Source organism: Pristiophorus japonicus, chromosome 19 (genome assembly GCF_044704955.1).
Source record: "Pristiophorus japonicus isolate sPriJap1 chromosome 19, sPriJap1.hap1, whole genome shotgun sequence".
Taxonomy (NCBI): domain Eukaryota; kingdom Metazoa; phylum Chordata; class Chondrichthyes; family Pristiophoridae; genus Pristiophorus; species Pristiophorus japonicus.
In genome coordinates, this window is record NC_091995.1 from 90,400,320 (window position 1) to 90,416,060 (window position 15,741).

The 15,741-nt window shown below is 48.2% G+C and overlaps 1 protein-coding gene across 1 annotated transcript in view; it reads right to left on the reverse strand.

Moving 5' to 3' along the window:
- Nucleotides 1-15,741, reverse strand: part of LOC139230291 (SH3 and multiple ankyrin repeat domains protein 1-like) — a 323,258-nt gene that overhangs the window by 79,760 nt on the left and 227,757 nt on the right. The gene's annotated exons all lie outside the window — the stretch shown is intronic.

A 15,741-nucleotide genomic window follows, 5' to 3' on the forward strand; every position in this document is an offset into this window, starting at 1 on the left:
CCCCCCATCCCCCACCCCCTTACCACCAACCCCCCCCACCCCCTTACCACCAACCCCCCCCCACCCCCTTACCACCAACCCCCCCCCACCCCCTTACCACCAACCCCCCCCACCCCCTTACCACCAACCCCCCCCACCCCCTTACCACCAACCCCCCCACCCCCTTACCACCAACCCCCCCCACCCCCTTACCACCAACCCCCCCCCACCCCCTTACCACCAACCCCCCCACCCCCTTACCACCAACCCCCCCCACCCCCTTACCACCAACCCCCCCCACCCCCTTACCACCAACCCCCCCACCACCCCCCACCCCCTTACCACCAACCCCCCCCACCCCCTTACCACCAACCCCCCACCACCCCCTTACCACCAACCCCCCCCCTTACCACCAACCCCCCCCCCACCACCCCCTTACCACCAACCCCCCCCCTTACCACCAACCCCCCCCCCACCACCCCCTTACCACCAACCCCCCCCCTTACCACCAACCCCCCCCCCACCACCCCCTTACCACCAACCCCCCCCCACCCCCTTACCACCAACCCCCCCACCCCCTTACCACCAACCCCCCCCACCCCCTTACCACCAACCCCCCCCACCCCCTTACCACCAACCCCCCCCCACCCCCTTACCACCAACACCCCCCCAGCCCCCACCCCCTTACCACCAACACCCCCCCCAGCCCCCACCCCCTTACCACCAACCCCCCCCCACCCCCCGCTCCGTCTGCTTTTAGTTGAATAGATTTTTTTTTTTAATTTGCCAAAAAAAATTAGCTAAATACCCCAGGTTTGATTTTGAAAACAGAATTCTCTACCCAAAGGGCTGTGGATGCTCAGTTGTTGAGAGAACGAAAGAAAGAGGGAAAGAAAGAGAGAGAGAACGAAAGAGGGATAGAGAGAAAGAGAGATAGAGAGAGGGATAGAGATATACAGAGAGAGAGACAGATAGAGAGACAGAGAAAGAAAGAGATGGAGAGAGAGAAAGAGAGAGAGAGAGCGAGATAGAGAGTGAGATAGAGAGAGACAGAGACAGAGAGATAGAGAAAGAGAGAGAGAGTGATAGAGAGAGAGACAGACAGAGAGATAGAGAGAGAAAGAACGAGATGGAGAGAGAGAAAAAGAGAGGGAGAGAGAAAGAAAGAGATAGAGAGAAAGAGATAGAGAGAGAGAGAAAGAAAAAAGAAAGAAAGAAAGAAAGAAAGAAAAATCGAAAGAAATACAGACTTGCATTTATATAGCACCTTTCACAACCACCGGATGTCTCAAAGCGCTACAGCTGATAAAGTACTTTTGGAGTGTAGTCACTGTTGCACTGTGGGAAACACGACAGCTAAATTGCGCACAGCAAGCTCCCACAAACAGCGATGTGATAATGACCAGATAATCTGTTTTATTGTTCTGTTGATTGAGGGATAACTACTGGCCCCAAGACTAGAGAAAAGCTTGTGTAAACAAGTTACTTGTGCTAACTCTCAGTTTATATTCCAGTGCTAATAAATTAATAAAAAGTATGCTTTTATATATTCAAGGCTGAAATAGATCGATTTTTGGAGTCTGGGAGAATCAGGGGACATGGAGATCGGGCGGGAAAGTGGAGTTGAGGAAGAAGATTGTCATGTATGTCCCTGTGAGTATGCTCACAGGTTTGTCGAGCTGTTGCATTGTGAGTGGCTTAACCAGTCACATGATGTTCACAAGACTCAATAAAACCCCGGCCAGTTGGGTTCGGGGGATACACGATGGGGCAGGTGGTTGTGAGCCTGGTGGATGAACTGGTAATGTGCAGTGTGATTGTGAAACCTTTTGCAAATAAACCAACTAGTTCTTAATAACAATATGTTGCTATGAATTCTTAAGCAAAGAACCCATGAAGTTAATAATTACAGATGCCAACTACAAGAAAGGTCAGGCATGGGTCAAGGTGGCAAAATCCCACTTTCACTCACTTTCTCCTTCCCGCGCTCCCTTCCCCTCCCACAAAGGGGCGGTATCTAGTTTCCTGCTTGGTCTCAAAAACACCAAGATCAAGTTGCATTTATATAGCACCTTGAACATAGTAAAATGCCCCAATGCGCTTCACAAGAACGTTATCAAAGAGATTTTGACACCCACCCATGATCCTATTGAATGGCAAAACAGGTCTCGAGGGGTCAAATGGACAACTCCTGCTCCTAATTATTTTTCTTAAGACCATTTCTCACCCCTCTTGCCCGCGACACAATCTCTCAGTGTCTCTTGGTGCCAGTTAGAAATTCTTAACTTTTTCGATCAACTTTTATCATTAGGAAGGCGACACTCCAAGCTTGACTGGAGTGTCCAGAACTAGTCCCGTTATACACACAGTCAGTGCTGGGACACTCAGTCCTGTTATACACACAGTGCTGGGACACTCAGTCCTGTTATACACACAGTCAGTGCTGGGACACTCAGTCCTGTTATACACACAGTGCTGGGACACTCAGTCCTGTTATACACACAGTGCTGGGACACTCAGTCCTGTTATACGCACAGTCAGTGCTGGGACACTCAGTCCTGTTATACGCACAGTCAGTGCTGGGACACTCAGTCGTGTTATACACACAGTCAGTGCTGGGACACTCAGACTTGTTGTACACACAGTGCTGGGAAAGTCAGTCCTGTTATACACACAGTGCTGGGACACTCTGTCCTGTTATACACACAGTCAGTGCTGGGACACTCAGTCGTGTTATACACACAGTCAGTGCTGGGACACTCTGTCCTGTTATACACACAGTTCTGGGACACTCAGTCCTGTTTTTACACACAGTGTTGGGACACTCAGTCCTGATATACACACAGTGCTGGGACACTCAGTCCTGTTATACACACAGTGCTGGGTCACTCAGTCCTGTTATACAACCAGTCAGTGTTGGGACACTCAGTCCTGTTATACACACAGTCATTGTTGGGACACGCAGTCCTGTTATACACACAGTGCTGGGACACGCTGTCCAGTTATACACACAGTGCTGGGATACTCATTCCTGTAATACACACATTCAGTGCTGGGACACTCAGTCCTGTTATACACACAGTCAGTGTTGGGACACGCAGTCCTGTTTGACAAACAGTGCTGGGACACTCAGTCCTGTTATACACACAATGCAGGGACACTCAGTCCTGTTATACACACAGTCAGTGCTAGGACACTCAGTCCTGTTCTACACACAGTCATTGTTGGGACACTCAGTCCTGTTATACACACAGTCAGTGCTGGGACACTCAGTCCTGTTTTACACACAGTGCTGGGACAATCAGTCCTGTTATACACACAGTACTGGGACACTCAATCCTGTTATACAAACAGTCAGTGCTGGGACACTCAGTCCTGTTATACACACAGTCAGTGCTGGGACACTCAGTCCTGTTATACACACAGTCAGTGCTGGGACACTCAGTCCTGTTATACACACAGTCAGTGCTGGGACACTCAGTCCTGTTATACACACAGTCAGTGCTGGGACACTCAGTCGTGTTATACACACAGTCAGTGCTGGGACACTCAGTCGTGTTATACACACAGTCAGTGCTGGGACACTCAGACTTGTTGTACACACAGTGCTGGGAAAGTCAGTCCTGTTATACACACAGTGCTGGGACACTCTGTCCTGTTATACACACAGTCAGTGCTGGGACACTCAGTCGTGTTATACACACAGTCAGTGCTGGGACACTCTGTCCTGTTATACACACAGTTCTGGGACACTCAGTCCTGTTATACACACAGTGCTGGGACACTCAGTCCTGTTATACACACAGTGCTGGGTCACTCAGTCCTGTTATACAACCAGTCAGTGTTGGGACACTCAGTCCTGTTATACACACAGTCATTGTTGGGACACGCAGTCCTGTTATACACACAGTGCTGGGACACTCAGTCCTGTTATACACACAGTCAGTGCTGGGACACTCAGTCCTGTTATACACACAGTCAGTGTTGAGACACTCAGTCTTGTTATACACACAGTCAGTGCTGGGACACTCAGTCCTGTTATACAGACAGTGCTGGGAAACTCAGTCCTGTTACACAGTCAGTGCTGGGAAACTCAGTCATGTTATACACACAGTGCTGGGACACGCAGTCCTGTTATACACCCAGTCATTGTTGGGACACTCAATCCTGTTATACACACTGTGCTGGGACACTCAGTCCTGTTATACACCCAGTCATTGTTGGGACACTCAGTCCTGTTATACACCCAGTCATTGTTGGGACACTCAGTCTTGTTATATACCCAGTCATTGTTGGGACACTCAGTCCTGTTCTTCACACAGTGTTGGGATACTCAGTCCTGTTATACACCCAGTCAGTGTTGGGACACTCAATCCTGTTATACATACAGTCAGTGTTGGGACACTCAGTCCTGTTCTTCACACAGTGTTGGGACACTCAGTCATGTTATACAACCAGTCATTGTTGCGACACTCAGTCCTGTTATACACACAGTGCTGGGACACTCAGTCCTGTTTACACACACTGCTGGGACACTCAGTCCTGTTATACGCACCGTGCTGGGACACTCAGTCCTGTTATACGCACAGTCAGTGCTGGAACACTCAGTCCTGTTATACACACAGTGCTGGGACACTCAGTCCTGTTATACACACAGTGCTGGGAAACTCAGTCCTGTTATACACACAGTCAGTGCTGGGACACTCAGTTCTGTTATACACACAGTCAGTGCTGGGACACTCAGTTCTGTTATACACACAGTCAGTGCTGGAACACTCAGTCCTGTTATACACACAGTGCTGGGAAATTCAGTCCTGTTATACACACAGTGCTGGGAAACTCAGTCCTGTTATACACACAGTGCTGGGACACTCAGTCCTGTTATACACACATTGCTGGGACACTCAGTCCTGTTAGACACACGGTGCTGGGACACTCAGTTCTGTGATACACACGGTGTGCTGGGACATCCAGTCTTTTTATACACATAGTGCTGGGACACTCAGTCCTGTTTTACACACAGTACTTGGACACTCAGTTCTGTGATACACACGGTGTGCTGGGACATCCAGTCTTTTTAGACACATAGTGCTGGGACACTCTGTCCTGTTATACAACCAGTCATTATTGGGACACTCAGACCTGTTATACACACAGTGTTGGGTCACTCAGTCCTGTTATACAACCAATCAGAGTTGGGACACTCAGTCCTGTTATACACACAGTGTTGGGACACTCAGTCCTGTTATATAAACAGTGCTGGGACACTCAGTCCTGTTATACAAACAGTCAGTGTTGGGACACTCAGTCCTGTTATACACCCAGTCATTGTTGGGACACTCAGTCCTGTTATACACACAGTCAGTGCTGGGACACTCAGTCCTGTTATACACACAGTCAGTGCTGGGACACTCAGTCGTGTTATACACACAGTCAGTGCTGGGACACTCAGTCGTGTTATACACACAGTCAGTGCTGGGACACTCAGACTTGTTGTACACACAGTGCTGGGAAAGTCAGTCCTGTTATACACACAGTGCTGGGACACTCTGTCCTGTTATACACACAGTCAGTGCTGGGACACTCAGTCGTGTTATACACACAGTCAGTGCTGGGACACTCTGTCCTGTTATACACACAGTTCTGGGACACTCAGTCCTGTTTTTACACACAGTGTTGGGACACTCAGTCCTGATATACACACAGTGCTGGGACACTCAGTCCTGTTATACACACAGTGCTGGGTCACTCAGTCCTGTTATACAACCAGTCAGTGTTGGGACACTCAGTCCTGTTATACACACAGTCATTGTTGGGACACGCAGTCCTGTTATACACACAGTGCTGGGACACTCAGTCCTGTTATACACACAGTGCTGGGACACTCAGTCCTGTTATACACACAGTGCTGGGTCACTCAGTCCTGTTATACAACCAGTCAGTGTTGGGACACTCAGTCCTGTTATACACACAGTCATTGTTGGGACACGCAGTCCTGTTATACACACAGTGCTGGGACACTCAGTCCTGTTATACACACAGTCAGTGCTGGGACACTCAGTCCTGTTATACACACAGTCAGTGTTGAGACACTCAGTCTTGTTATATACACAGTCAGTGCTGGGACACTCAGTCCTGTTATACAGACAGTGCTGGGAAACTCAGTCCTGTTACACAGTCAGTGCTGGGAAACTCAGTCATGTTATACACACAGTGCTGGGACACGCAGTCCTGTTATACACCCAGTCATTGTTGGGACACTCAATCCTGTTATACACACTGTGCTGGGACACTCAGTCCTGTTATACACCCAGTCATTGTTGGGACACTCAGTCCTGTTATACACCCAGTCATTGTTGGGACACTTAGTCTTGTTATATACCCAGTCATTGTTGGGACACTCAGTCCTGTTCTTCACACAGTGTTGGGATACTCAGTCCTGTTATACACCCAGTCAGTGTTGGGACACTCAATCCTGTTATACATACAGTCAGTGTTGGGACACTCAGTCATGTTATACACACAGTGCTGAGACACTCAGTCCTGTTTACACACACTGCTGGGACACTCAGTCCTGTTATACGCACCGTGCTGGGACACTCAGTCCTGTTATACACACAGTCAGTGCTGGAACACTCAGTCCTGTTATACACACAGTGCTGGGACACTCAAACCTGTTATACACACAGTGCTGGGAAACTCAGTCCTGTTATACACACAGTCAGTGCTGGGACACTCAGTTCTGTTATACACACAGTCAGTGCTGGGACACTCAGTTCTGTTATACACACAGTCAGTGCTGGAACACTCAGTCCTGTTATACACACAGTGCTGGGAAATTCAGTCCTGTTATACACACAGTGCTGGGAAACTCAGTCCTGTTATACACACAGTGCTGGGACACTCAGTCCTGTTATACACACATTGCTGGGACACTCAGTCCTGTTAGACACACGGTGCTGGGACACTCAGTTCTGTGATACACACGGTGTGCTGGGACATCCAGTCTTTTTATACACATAGTGCTGGGACACTCAGTCCTGTTTTACACACAGTACTTGGACACTCAGTTCTATGATACACACGGTGTGCTGGGACATCCAGTCTTTTTAGACACATAGTGCTGGGACACTCTGTCCTGTTATACAACCAGTCATTATTGGGACACTCAGACCTGTTATACACACAGTGTTGGGTCACTCAGTCCTGTTATACAACCAATCAGAGTTGGGACACTCAGTCCTGTTATACACACAGTGTTGGGACACTCAGTCCTGTTATATAAACAGTGCTGGGACACTCAGTCCTGTTATACAAACAGTCAGTGTTGGGACACTCAGTCCTGTTATACACCCAGTCATTGTTGGGACACTCAGTCCTGTTATACACACAGTGTTGGGACACTCAGTCCTGTTATACACACAGTGTTGGGACACTCAGTCCTGTTATACACACAGTGTTGGGACACTCAGTCCTGTTATACACACAGTCATTGTTGGGACATGCAGTCCTGTTATACACACAGTGCTGGGACACTCACTCGTGTTATACACACAGTCAGTGCTGGGACACTCAGTCGTGTTATACCGACAGTCAGTGCTGGGACACTCAGTCCTGTTATACACACAGTGCTGGGACACTCAGTCCTGTTATACACACAGTCGGTGTTGGGACACTCAGTCTTGTTATACACACAGTCAGTGTTGGGACACTCAATCCTGTTATACATACAGTCAGTGTTGGGACACTCAGTCCTGTTATACACACAGTGCTGGGACACTCAGTCCTGTTTACACACACTGCTGGGACACTCAGTCCTGTTATACGCACCGTGCTGGGACACTCAGTCCTGTTGTACACACAGTCAGTGCTGGAACACTCAGTCCTGTTATACACACAGTGCTGGGACACTCAGTCCTGTTATACACACAGTGCTGGGAAACTCAGTCCTGTTATACACACAGTCAGTGCTGGGACACTCAGTTCTGTTATACACACAGTCAGTGCTGGGACACTCAGTTCTGTTATACACACAGTCAGTGCTGGAACACTCAGTCCTGTTATACACACAGTGCTGGGAAATTCAGTCCTGTTATACACACAGTGCTGGGAAACTCAGTCCTGTTATACACACATTGCTGGGACACTCAGTTCTGTGATACACACGGTGTGCTGGGACATCCAGTCTTTTTATACACATAGTGCTGGGACACTCAGTCCTGTTTTACACACAGTACTTGGACACTCAGTTCTGTGATACACACGGTGTGCTGGGACATCCAGTCTTTTTAGACACATAGTGCTGGGACACTCTGTCCTGTTATACAACCAGTCATTATTGGGACACTCAGACCTGTTATACACACAGTGTTGGGTCACTCAGTCCTGTTATACAACCAATCAGAGTTGGGACACTCAGTCCTGTTATACACACAGTGTTGGGACACTCAGTCCTGTTATATAAACAGTGCTGGGACACTCAGTCCTGTTATACAAACAGTCAGTGTTGGGACACTCAGTCCTGTTATACACCCAGTCATTGTTGGGACACTCAGTCCTGTTATACACACAGTGTTGGGACACACAGTCCTGTTATACACACAGTGTTGGGACACTCAGTCCTGTTATACACACAGTCATTGTTGGGACATGCAGTCCTGTTATACACACAGTGCTGGGACACTCACTCGTGTTACACACACAGTCAGTGCTGGGACACTCAGTCGTGTTATACCGACAGTCAGTGCTGGGACACTCAGTCGTGTTATACACACAGTGCTGGGACACTCAGTCCTGTTATACACACAGTCGGTGTTGGGACACTCAGTCTTGTTATACACACAGTCAGTGCTGGGACACTCAGTCCTGTTATACATACAGTCAGTGTTGGGACACTCAGTCCTGTTATACACACAGTGCTGGGACACTCAGTCCTGTTTACACACACTGCTGGGACACTCAGTCCTGTTATACGCACCGTGCTGGGACACTCAGTCCTGTTATACACACAGTCAGTGCTGGAACACTCAGTCCTGTTATACACACAGTGCTGGGACACTCAGTCCTGTTATACACACAGTGCTGGGAAACTCAGTCCTGTTATACACACAGTCAGTGCTGGGACACTCAGTTCTGTTATACACACAGTCAGTGCTGGGACACTCAGTTCTGTTATACACACAGTCAGTGCTGGAACACTCAGTCCTGTTATACACACAGTGCTGGGAAATTCAGTCCTGTTATACACACAGTGCTGGGAAACTCAGTCCTGTTATACACACAGTGCTGGGACACTCAGTCCTGTTATACACACATTGCTGGGACACTCAGTCCTGTTAGACACACGGTGCTGGGACACTCAGTTCTGTGATACACACGGTGTGCTGGGACATCCAGTCTTTTTATACACATAGTGCTGGGACACTCAGTCCTGTTTTACACACAGTACTTGGACACTCAGTTCTGTGATACACACGGTGTGCTGGGACATCCAGTCTTTTTAGACACATAGTGCTGGGACACTCTGTCCTGTTATACAACCAGTCATTATTGGGACACTCAGACCTGTTATACACACAGTGTTGGGTCACTCAGTCCTGTTATACAACCAATCAGAGTTGGGACACTCAGTCCTGTTATACACACAGTGTTGGGACACTCAGTCCTGTTATATAAACAGTGCTGGGACACTCAGTCCTGTTATACAAACAGTCAGTGTTGGGACACTCAGTCCTGTTATACACCCAGTCATTATTGGGACACTCAGTCCTGTTATACACACAGTGTTGGGACACTCAGTCCTGTTATACACACAGTGTTGGGACACTCAGTCCTGTTATACACACAGTCATTGTTGGGACATGCAGTCCTGTTATACACACAGTGCTGGGACACTCACTCGTGTTATACACACAGTCAGTGCTGGGACACTCAGTCGTGTTATACCGACAGTCAGTGCTGGGACACTCAGTCCTGTTATACACACAGTGCTGGGACACTCAGTCCTGTTATACACACAGTCGGTGTTGGGACACTCAGTCTTGTTATACACACAGTCAGTGCTGGGACACTCAGTCCTGTTATACACACAGTGCTGGGACACTCAGTCCTGTTATACACACAGTCAGTGCTAGGACACTCAGTCCTGTTATACACACAGTGCTGGGACACTCTGTCCAGTTATACACACAGTGCTGGGACACTCATTCCTGTAATACACACATTCAGTGCTGGGACACTCAGTCCTGTTATACACACAGTACTTGGACACTCAGTTCTGTGATACACACAGTCAGTGCTGGGACACTCAGTTCTGTTATACACACAGTGCTGGGACACTCAGTCTTATTATACACACAGTCAGTGTTGGGACACGCAGTCCTGCTTTACAAACAGTGCTGGGACACTCAGTCCTGTTATACACACAATTATTGTTGGGACACTCAGTCCTGTTATACACACAGTGCTGGTACACTCAATCCTGTTAAACACACAGTGCTGGGACACTCAGTCCTGTTATACACACAGTCAGTGCTGGTACACTCTGTCCTGTTATACACACAGTCAGTGCTGGGACACACAGTCCTGTTATACACACAATGGTGGGACACTCAGTCCTGTTATACACACAGTGCTCGGACACTCAGTCCTGTTATACACACAGTCAGTGCTGAGACACTCAGTCCTGTTATACACACAGTCAGTGCTGGTACACTCAATCCGATTAAACACACAGTGCTGCGATACTCAGTCCTGTTATACACACAGTCAGTGCTGGGACACTCAGTCTTGTTATACACACAATGCTGGGACACTCAATACTGTTATACACACAGTGCTGGGACACTCACTTCTGTTTTGCACACGGTCAGTGCTGGGACACCCAGTCTTTTTATACACATAGTGCTGGGACACTCAGTCCTGTTATACACACAGTGCTGGGACACTCAGTCCTGTTAGACACACAGAGCTGGGACACTCAGTCCTCTTATACACACAGTGCTGGGAAACTAAGTCCTGTTATACACAAAGTGTTGGGAAACTCAGTCCTGTTATACACACAGTGCTGGGACACTCAATCCTGTTATACACACAGTCATTGTTGGGACACTCAGTCCTGTTATACACACAGTGTTGGGACACACAGTCCTGTTATACACACAGTCATTGTTGGGACACTCAGTCCTGTTGCACACACAGTACTTGGACACTCAGTCCTGTTATACACACAGTCAGTGCTGGGACACTCAGTCCTGTTATACTCACAGTCAGTGCTGGGACAATCAGTCCTGTCATACACACAGTGCTGGGACACTCAGTCCTGTTATACACACAGTGCTGGGACACTCACTTCTGTTATGCACACGGTCAGTGCTGGGACACCCAGTCTTTTTATACACATAGTGCTGGGACACTCATTCCTGTAATACACACATTCAGTGCTATGACACTCAGTCCTGTTATACACACAGTCAGTGTTGGGACACGCAGTCCTGTTTGACAAACAGTGCTGGGACACTCAGTCCTGTTATACACACAGTGCAGGGACACTCAGTCCTGTTATACACACAGTCAGTGCTGGGACACTCAGTCCTGTTATCCACACAGTGCTGGGAAACTCAGTCCTGTTATACACACAGTCAGTACTGGGACACTCAGTCCTGTTATACACACAGTACTTGGACACTCAGTCCTGTTATACACACATTCAGTGCTGGGACACTCAGTCCTGTTATACACACAGTGTTGGGACACACAGTCCTGTTATACACACAGTCATTGTTGGGACACTCAGTCCTGTTGCACACACAGTACTTGGACACTCAGTCCTGTTATACACACAGTCAGTGCTGGGACACTCAGTCCTGTTATACTCACAGTCAGTGCTGGGACAATCAGTCCTGTCATACACACAGTGCTGGGACACTCAGTCCTGTTATACACACAGTGCTGGTACACTCAATCCTATTAAACACACAGTGCTGGGACACTCAGTCGTGTTCCACACACAGTCAGTGCTGAGACACTCAGTCCTGTTATAAACACAGTGCTGGGACACTCAGTCCTGTTATCCACACAGTGCTGGGAAACTCAGTCCTGTTATACACACAGTCAGTACTGGGACACTCAGTCCTGTTATACACACAGTACTTGGACACTCACTTCTGTTATACACACGATCAGTGCTGGGACACCCAGTCTTTTTATACACATAGTGCTGGGACACTCAGTCCTGTTATACACACAGTGCCGGGACACTCAGTCCTGTTATACACACAGTGCTGGGACACTCAGTCGAGTTATATACACAGTGTTGGGACACACAGTCCTGTTATACACACAGTGTTGGGACACTCAGTCCTGTTATACACACAGTGCTGGGACACTCAGTCCTCTTATACACACAGTGCTGGGAAACTCAGTTCTGTGATGCACACAGTCATTGCTGGGACACTCAGTTCTGTTATACACACAGTGCTGGGAAACTCAGTCCTGTTATACACACATTACTTGGACACTCACTTCTGTTATACACACGATCAGTGCTGGGACACCCAGTCTTTTTATACACATAGTGCTGGGACACTCAGTCCTGTTATATACACAGTGCTGGGACACTCAGTCGAGTTATATACACAGTGTTGGGACACACAGTCCTGTTATACACACAGTGTTGGGACACTCAGTCCTGTTATACACACAGTGCTGGGACACTCAGTCCTCTTATACACACAGTGCTGGGAAACTCAGTTCTGTGATACACACAGTCATTGCTGGGACACTCAGTTCTGTTATACACACAGTGCTGGGAAACTCAGTCCTGTTATACACACAGTACTTGGACACTCAGTCCTGTTATACACACAGTCAGTGCTGAGACACTCAGTCCTGTTCTGCACACAATTATTGTTGGGACACTCAGTCCTGTTATACACACAGTGCTGGTACACTCAATCCTGTTAAACACACAGTGCTGGGACACTCAGTCCTGTTCTACACACAGTCAGTGCTGGGACACACAGTCCTGTTATACACACAATGGTGGGACACTCAGTCCTGTTATACACACAGTGCTCGGACACTCAGTCCTGTTATACACACAGTCAGTGCTGAGACACTCAGTCCTGTTATACACACAATGCTGGGACACTCAGTCCTGTTATACACACAGAAAGTGCTGAGACACTCAGTCCTGTTATACACACAGTGCTGGGACACTCAATACTGTTATACACACAGTGCTGGGACACTCACTTCTGTTTTGCACACGGTCAGTGCTGGGACACCCAGTCTTTTTATACACATAGTGCTGGGACACTCAGTCCTGTTATACACACAGTGCTGGGACACTCAGTCCTGTTGGACACACAGAGCTGGGACACTCAGTCCTCTTATACACATAGTGCTGGGAAACTAAGTCCTGTTATACACACAGTGTTGGGAAACTCAGTCCTGTTATACACACATTGCTGGGACACTCAGTCCTGTTATACACACAGTGCAGGGACACTCAGTCCTGTGATACACACATTCAGTGCTGGCACACTCAGTCCCGTTATACACACAGTGCTGAGACACTAAGTCCTGTTATACACACAGTCAGTGCTGGGACATCAGTCCTGTTATACACACAGTCAGTGCTGGGACACTCAGTCCTGTTATACACACAGTCAGTGCTGGGACACTCAGTCGTGTTATACACACAGTCAGTGCTGGGACACTCAGTCCTGTTGTACACACAGTGCTGGGACACTCAGTCCTGTTGTACATACAGTGCTGGGACACTCACTTCTGTTATGCACACGGTCAGTGCTGGGACACCCAGTCTTTTTATACACATAGTGCTGGGACACTCAGTCCTGTTATACACACAGTGCTGGGACACTCAGTCCTGTTATACACACAGAGCTGGGACACTCAGTCCTCTTATACACACAGTGCTGGGAAACTAAGTCCTGTTATACACACAGTGCTGGGAAACTCAGTCCTGTTATACACACAGTGCTGGGACACTCAGTCCTGTTATACACACAGTGCAGGGACACTCAGTCCTGTGATACACACATTCAGTGCTGGGACACTCAGTCCCGTTATACACACAGTCCTGAGACACTCAGTCCTGTTGTACACACAGTCAGTGCTGGGACACTCAGTCCTGTTATACACACAGTGCTGGGACACTCAGTCCTGTTATATACACAGTGCTGGGACACTCAGTCTTTTTGTACACACTGTCAGTGCTGGGACACTCAGTCCTGTTACACTCACAGTCAGTGCTGGGACAATCAGTCCTGTTATACTCACAGTCAATTCTGGGACACTCAGTCTTGTTGTACACACTGTCAGTGCAGGGACACTCAGTCCTGTTATACACACAGTCAGTGCTGGGACACTCAGTCCTGTTATACACACAGTGCTGGGACACTCAGTCCTGTTATACACACAGTGCTGGGACACTCAGTCCTGTTATACACACAGTCAGTGTTGGGAAACTAAGTCCTGTTATACACACAGTCAGTGCTGGGACACTCAGTCCTGTTCTACACACAGTCATTGTTGGTACACTCTGTCCTGTTACACACACAGTGCTGGGACACTCAGTCCAGTTATACACACAGTCAGTGCTGAGACACTCAGTCCTGTAATACACACAGTGCTGGGACACTCAGTCCTGTTATACACACAGTCCTTGGACACTCACTTCTGTTATACACACGGTCAGTGCTGGGACACCCAGTCTTTTTATACACATAGTGCTGGGACACTCAGTCCTGTTATACACACAGTGCTGGGACACTCAGCCGTTATACACACAGCGTTGGGACACTCAGTCCTGTTATACACACAGTACTTGGACACTAAGTTCTGTGATACACACAGTCAGTGCTGCGACACTCAGTTCTGTTATACACACAGTGCTGGGACACTCAGTCCTGTTGTACACACAATGCTGGGACACTCAGTCCTGTTAAAGACACAGTCAGTGCTGGGACACTCAGTCCTGTTATACACACAGTCAGTGCTGGGACACTCAGTCCTGTTATACACACAGTCAGTGCTGGGACACTCAGTCCTGTGTTACACACAGTGCTGGGACAATCAGTCCTGTTATGCACACAGTGCTGGGACACTCAGTCCTGTTATACACACAGTGTTGGGACACTCAGTCCTTTTATACACCCAGTCATTGTTGGGACACTCAGTACTGTTATACACCCAGTCATTGTTGGGACACTCAGTCCTGTTATACACACAGTGTTGGGACACTCAGTCCTGTTATACACACAGTCATTGTTGGGACACTCAGTCCTGTTATACTCTCAGTCAGTGCTGGGAAACTAAGTCCTGTTATACTCTCAGTCAGTGCTGGGACACTCAGTCCTGTTATACTCACAGTCAATTCTGGGACACTCAGTCTTGTTGTACACACTGTCAGTGCAGGGACACTCAGTCCTGTTATACACACAGTGCTGGGACACTAAGTCCTGTTATACACACAGTCAGTGTTGGGAAACTAAGTCCTGTTCTGCACACAATCAGTGCTGGGACACTCAGTCCTGTAATACACAAGTGCTGGTACACTCAATCCTATTAAACACACAGTGCTGGGACACTCAGTCCTGTTGTAAACACAGTCAGTGCTGGGACACTCAGTCCTGTTATACACACAGTTCTGGGACATTCAGTCCTGTTATACACACAGTCAGTGCTGAGACACTCAGTCCTGTTATACACACAGTGCTGGGACACTCAGTCCTGTTA